The sequence below is a fragment of the Echinops telfairi genome, unplaced genomic scaffold (assembly GCF_000313985.2).
Source record: "Echinops telfairi isolate 266 unplaced genomic scaffold, ASM31398v2 ScPeMD7_70;HRSCAF=299, whole genome shotgun sequence".
Lineage (NCBI taxonomy): Eukaryota > Metazoa > Chordata > Mammalia > Afrosoricida > Tenrecidae > Echinops > Echinops telfairi.
In genome coordinates this window covers 64,807,965-64,814,823 of record NW_022103968.1, presented here as the reverse complement: position 1 = coordinate 64,814,823, position 6,859 = coordinate 64,807,965, and the positions used below count along the sequence as shown (strand labels likewise).

The following is a 6,859-nucleotide window of genomic DNA, read 5'->3' as shown; positions in this document are numbered from 1 at the left end:
TGCTTTGTCTTCAGCAGTTGTGTCGGGAAGGTGAGCATCATAGAATGCCAATTTAATAGAAGAAAGTATTCTTGCATTGATGGAGTACTTGAGTGGAGGCCCAGTGTCCATCTGCTACCTTAATACTAAACCTATAAATATAGACACAGAGATCTATTTCCCCATCCTCACATATAAATGGGAAAGGATACTTTTTTAGACTAGAAATTAATTATGTAAATGATATTTTGAGGTAAATTTGGTTACTATAGCTTATTTTATAAAATCAGCTCATAAAGTCATTTATATGTCTTTATTAGCTAAACAATAATACATTGTTTTCCAGAAAATTCAAATAAAAATAATAAAGAATAATATTTCTATCCTTTGAGTGATAATTTTTACGATGGCAATTTGAAATATCGTAACAGTAATACTTCAGTTATTGAACTCAATTCATTCCAAATTTTTGTTTGAACACCAAAAAATTTGAGAACTGACCATTTTTTTCCATAAGAAACAATGGCAAACCAACTCATTGGTTCGGAGGCCCCAGAAGAACACTTATCAATTCACTATGGAGGCTTTCAGCCTTCTGGAGCATCACTGTCTCAGACATGCTGTCGCCATCAAGTTGTTTTTAACTTATCCGAACTAACAGTAACTTTCAGCCTCGTCCATGGTCTGACTTCCTTGTTTGGTGCTGGTTAACGATTTCGTGCCGGTTTCATCACATTTCCATTTTTTTCAGAAATATTGGTAATGTCGACTTCGCCATGTTGTATTTAGCTGTCAAATCAGACAAGCGGCGACCTGATTTCAATTCCGTAATAATTTTTTTCTTAAAATTTATGGTGGGTCTCACAGTTTTCCTCTTAGCTTACTGCGGGTATCATTAACTTTCTTTGGAGCCATTTTTTACGATATTTTACACAAATAAAGCGCATAAAAAGCATAATGATGTATCTTTTGGAGCACTAAACCCAAGCATTGTTATGCTGCCTGATGGAGAACCTTGCTTAGACTGAAGCATCATCCTTGGTGTCAGTGGAGAGACCAGACAGGGGACTCACTCTTGGCTCATTCAGGCATTTTCGAGTCGGAATTTTGGTTCAACTACCCAGTAGTTAGGAACACTGAGCGATTTTTTTTCTTTCAGAGTTTGTTGCTCAGGTGGTAAAAGTTCAAGCTTGGAGCCTTTTGACAACCAAGGTATTGCTGTGATACTTAAAAATTTAACAGTTGTTAACAACGGAGTTACCTTAACTATCTTTTGTTTATTATATACAGCCATAAAAGGGGGGGGGGAACTTACTTTGTTTTTTAAAGATAGCATCTTTATTATAATGTGAATCTCTGCTTATTAAGATAAAAAAGTCAAAAATGAGAAATTTTAAAGTAAGGAATGACAGCCGCACACAATGTTACCCTCCAAATAACTGTTAACATTAAATTCATATACTTGCCAATTGTTTTTTCTTACATGTATTTTCATATAGCTAGCTACAGAGTCATTCTTTTACATAAATGGGAAATTAATCAATAATTTGAAAAATTATTTAACCATTCTACTTGTGCAATGTTAATATATATACATATACATATATATCCTTCATACTTTTTAAAGGCTCCACAGTATTTTATCCTTTGGACTTTAACCAATTCCTTGTATATGGACATTTAACTTGTTTCTCTTCTTCTGGGATTATTCAAAAAGTAGCAATGGACATTTACTTTATTTTACGGTGTATTTTGTGCTCTCATCTCCATTTATGTCCTGAGAATAAACATTTAAAAGAATCAGTAGAGCAGAGAATGCATCTACAATATTAACACAGATCATCAAACCAAGCCTATTGCCTTGCAGTCTGTCAACTCTTAGCACACTTACAGAACACACTCTTAGCACACTTACAGAACACACTCTTAGCACACTTACAGAACACACTCTTAGCACACTTACAGAACACAGTGAACTGCCTACAGGGTCTCAAGGCTATACACTGTTTTGAAAGTAGACCGTCACATCTTTTTACAGCAGAACAATTGGTAGGTTTAAGATGCCTACCTTTTGGTTAGCAACCTGGTACTTAACTTCTGCATCACCAAGACTCCTCTTCAAATCCAATACCTACTAGTTATATCTACTTGAGCAAGTTACAAAGCATTACAGGTTTTTTTTAATGTCAAAAGGAAATGATATCACTCAGATCTACAGGGTTGTAGTTTGAATGGCAGATAATGTATGCAAAGTGTATATAAGAGTTCTACAGAGCACTCAAAAAGTGATAGCAGTTATTGTAATTTAACTTAGATACTTAGTAATATTATTGTCCTGATGTTAAATAACTAGGGCATTTCTAGCCATTTCTCTGTAACTCTCACCAAGTGCTTGGGTGAATCCATGCAAAGAAGGTGTAGAGGACTCAAGGATTGGTCAATTTTGCCATTCTTCTAAATATAAGAGAGTCCTCTCAGAAGTATGAGACAATCGTAAGGCCATGAAGAACAATATCCTTAATGTTTTTGGATCCTAGCTTGTTAACTTCATTAATAATCCCCATAATCATGAGTAATATTGAAGGAGTCTATGGGCAAAATAATGAATGATGCAGGAAACATCAAAAGAAGATTGAAAGAAAACAGAGTCACTGTAACAAAAAGAACTAATCAACATCCCACCACATCAGAAAGTAGTATGTGAGCAAGAACCAATGATACCGAAGGACAAGCGGCACTAAAAGCATTAGCCAAAAACAAAATTTCAAGAAATGATGGAATACTCTCAGTCTTGGAAGTTTACTCATTTGTCCGGTTTCTCACTGAGCAAAGAACAAGCTCTAAATGAAAAGGGACATAGAAAAGATATTGTGATAGGAAACATATCAGCAAAGGTTCCTAACTTCTATGGCAGGTAAAAGGAGCTCTGAAGGCACAGTGGATTAAGCCTTGGGCTACTAACCAAAAGGTCTGTGGTTCAAACCTATTAGCTGTTCCACAGGAGAAAGAGGAAGTTATCTGCTACCTAAAGATTGAGTGTCAAAAACCTTAAGGATAAATTCTACTTTGCCCCATAGGATTTCTATGGCTTATAGGATTTCTATGCATTGCAGTGAGTTTGATTTATAGCAGATGGATCCTGGGTAGTTATTGGGTAGAGTGGAGTAGATTCCAACTCATAGAGACCCTGTATTGGACAGAATAGAATTGTCCTATAGGGTTTTCTCAAGGAGCCCTGCTGGTGTAATGATTACTCTTTGCTGCGATCCACAAGCTCAGTAGTTCAAAACCACTCAGCAGGAGAAAGACGGGACTTTCTTCTCCCATAAACAGTTAACATACTGTACTTGGAAACGCACAAGGGCCATCTACTCTGTCCTACAGGGTTGCTATGAGTTGGCATGGACTAGATGGCAGCGAGTTTGGTTTTATAGTTTTCTAGGATCTGAGTAGGAATGAGAACTATGGCAGTAGGTTTGACTTGGAATCTTCACCAGAGCACACTACTGGGTCTTCCTTCTGAGTAGCGGCTGGTGGACTCAATAACCACCCTTTTGGTTAGCAGCCATGCGCTTAACCATGGTACCACCAGGGCTCCTTTACGATCCAGCTATAACATCATAAAATACTGCTGTGGAAGAGCCCAGACCCTGATGTTGTTCAAAATCAGATGTGTGTCTCAGCCCCTGCACTACCTAGGAATATAGCTTCCTATGTGCCAACGAAGAAAAGGGTACTGATCACATAGGGTGGTTGTAGACTAACAACGGACATAATTAGTGTTCAATAAAATGTTAGTTAATATAATTTGCTGTTCTTATGTTATTGAGGAAGGAGGGTCCTGAGGAGAAATGGGAAAAGTAATTCATTGGCTTCACTTTACAATGAAATCCGTGATAGTTCAGAGTATTTGACAGCTTCTGTATCCATGGGGTAGCCTTTTCTAAAGCTTTAAGTAGATCGTTGAACAAACTTTTATTTAAAGACCCTCTGGCGTGATATTTTCCCTTTATATTCATAACAGAAAAAAGGATCCTTCCCATCACCACGTCTGAAAGCAAAATCTCTAGAGAAACGCATGCTATTAGTAGCTAAGGAACGGAACTCTAATAATAGTTTTCAAATAAAGCATTTGAAAGACACAGACGGTAGAGGACGCGGTGAGGTTTCTAAATCCAAAAATGCTACAAGAGGAAATAACGAAATGTTATCACAAGAAGTCTAAACAATGCACAGTTCTACCAATTCCAATTCATCGTAAGGCCCAGGTTTCTTGCCACTTTTTTGCCTAGCCAACACGTTCACCAGTATTAGTTGCTTTTGTAACTAAACACCAAGGGGGCGGGGCCAGGGACCAGGGCGGAGCGGGCTGCTTTCCCACGTCCCGCCCCTTCCGGTTTCTCCACGCCCCGCCCACGTGCAGGTCTCCGACATCCCGTCAGGCCCAGCGGCTAGGAGAGTCACGTGACAGTGGGCGTTCTAGCTGGAGGCTTGCCTTGGCTTGGACTACGTCTCTATGGTTGTCAGAACTGGGCGCCTTCGGAGCAGGAAGCGGCCGACGCTCGATCGTGGCCGGGTGAGTCGTGGAGTTGGGAGACTGAGCGGAGACAGCCGTTCAGGGGACGGTTGGGCGTGGGGAGACTTGCCCCCCCGGGTCAGCTGTTTGCCTCTCCTGGTGTTCGGCGACTTTTCGGGTCTCTCTCTGATGCGCTCAGCTGCGGCGGGTGAGAGGAGTCGTTCTGTCTGCCTGCTTCTCGACCTCCGCTTTTCTTTACCTCACCCGGTTCCTTCTCCGTATCCGAGGAGAACTTGTCTGTGCTCCCTAACGCGCCGCCGTACCTCCCTGCACGGGTGACCAGGAGACTGGCAGTCCCGACTGACTCCCCTGGACCCAGCTCTCGGGGAGCCCCGCCCCTGTGAGCTTTGTGGACGGGGGTCGGGGCAGGGAATGGGGAGTTTACAGTTGATGGGGTCGTAGCGGAAGCTTCGTGGAGACCCAGAGCGGCAATACAAAGGCGGGCTTCTCGGACTGGGTGGCCTTTATCTTGTCCGGCTGCTTCGCGTTCTCATCCTTTCCCCCATCGGGCTCCACTTCAGATGATTTGAGAAGGAGCCGGGTGTGACCGACTGCTCGTGAATCTGGGAGAAGAGTTGTTAAAAGTGCTGTCTGTGTGATCTTCTGTGACCCCACAGGACAGTGTGTAACTACCCCAAAGGATTGCCAGGACTCATCTTTACGGCAACCGAATGTCACATCTTTCTTCTCGCAGTGGCCGTTGGGTTTGAACCCAGACCTTTTGGTTAGCAGCTGAGTTTTTTTTAACTACTGTGCCACCAGGGTTCATTTTTCGTCAACTCTAAACAGAGGAAATGCTTTGGGACCCAAGACTCATTTTCTTCCTTTTATAAATAGATCACACACACTCCCCATACACACTTCTACAGCACGGTGTTCTGTTAAAGCTATATGGAGGTGATCAAGCAGTATCTGAGTAGCAGCAAAGGTGAACAGGTTTGGAGCTGTAGCTGTAGGAGAGTTGACAGTTTCATTGAACAATGGGACAGGTGTCACATCTTGAGATCTAGATGTTAGTTGTCGATAAGGACAGGTAATGAGCTTGATGACTACTGCCTTATTCTTAAAACTTTCGGAAGTGCCACTTACCTGTGGGGAGGTGATTTTCTGGCCATCCAAGTTTTCTTACGAGGGTCATAAAGCACAGGTAACATGAACAAAAGCTAAGATTCAGGAGTGGTTTGTGTGTCTGGGGAGAAGAGGAGAGAATGGTAACATGATAACAGCAAGAGAGAAAATGCATGTAGGTTATTGCCAGTTTCTTGCATAAGCTACAGAGCATTTATCATAGTCAGTAGACTTGCCATTCCTAAGAGGTGCATTTTGAGACTGAATTTCCTAAGTTGGAGGGAGAAAAGTGCTATACTTTTCCCTACATTGCAATATTTTGTAAATTAATTAAAACAGAAAGATTTAACTGACACCTACTGGCAATTTCTTACCCAGAATAATAGGATTAAAGTTATTCATAAAGCTATTAAACTGGTGGCACAGTGGGTTATGTGTTGGGCTGCTAACCTCATAGTCGGCTGTTTGAATCCACCAGCTGCCCTGCAGGAGACTGATGAGACTTTCTGCTCCTGTAAAGATGGACAGCCCTGGAAACTACAGGGGCAGTTCTGTTCAGTCCTACAGGGTTGCTATGAGTTGGAGTCAGAATCAACTCGCTGGCTGAATTTGATGAAGCTGGATTTTGCCACTTTTATTCTTTGAAATTAGTTCTACCTCCTGAGCAGTTTGTACGGTGGCTGTAGCACTTGCTGCACATTGAGCTCTTTTCTCCCACCATATAAGCCCACTGCATGTAATCGATGTCTAATTATTGGTGGAGTGGCCCTGCTCCATAGTCTTTCCAAGGCTGTCAATCTTTCTGGGAGCAGAAAGCCTCCTGTTTCTCCTGTGGTGTGAGTGGGTTTGAACTGCTGACCATGTGGGTATAAAAACCCCACTGCCACAGAGTCAATTCCAACTCGGGCAACCCTAGATAGAGGGTTTCTGAGGCTATAGATCTTTACTGGAGCAGATAGGCCCATCCTTCTCCTGTGGAATAGGTGGTGGGTTTTTTATCCAACAACAATCAAGTTTTAAAATGGCTTATGATGTTTTTCTCAACATAAAATGACAATAGCTTTATTTTGTGCCTAAGGGAAAATATTATTTTAGGACAGATAACCTGTTTCCTTCAGGAAATTATGGGGGGGAAAAGTTCATGTTCTTAAGACATTATACTTTTCCTTTTAAAAAAAATAATTTTATTGGGGGCTAGTACGCTTATCAAAATCCATACATGCATCCATTGTGTCA

The 6,859-nt window shown here is 41.4% G+C and overlaps 1 protein-coding gene across 3 annotated transcripts in view; it reads left to right on the top strand.

Annotated features, from left to right (window-relative positions):
• The first annotated feature begins 4,460 nt into the window (after positions 1 to 4,460).
• MICU1 (mitochondrial calcium uptake 1) overlaps positions 4,461 to 6,859 on the top strand; it is a 246,523-nt gene continuing 244,124 nt past the window's right edge. For 2 of the 3 annotated variants that reach the window (XM_045291556.1, XM_045291555.1), the window contains exon 1: positions 4,461 to 4,555. The gene's annotated coding sequence lies outside the window, so the exon portion shown is untranslated. The remainder of the gene's footprint in view (positions 4,556 to 6,859) is intronic. The other variant, XM_030885953.2, reaches the window with a different exon arrangement.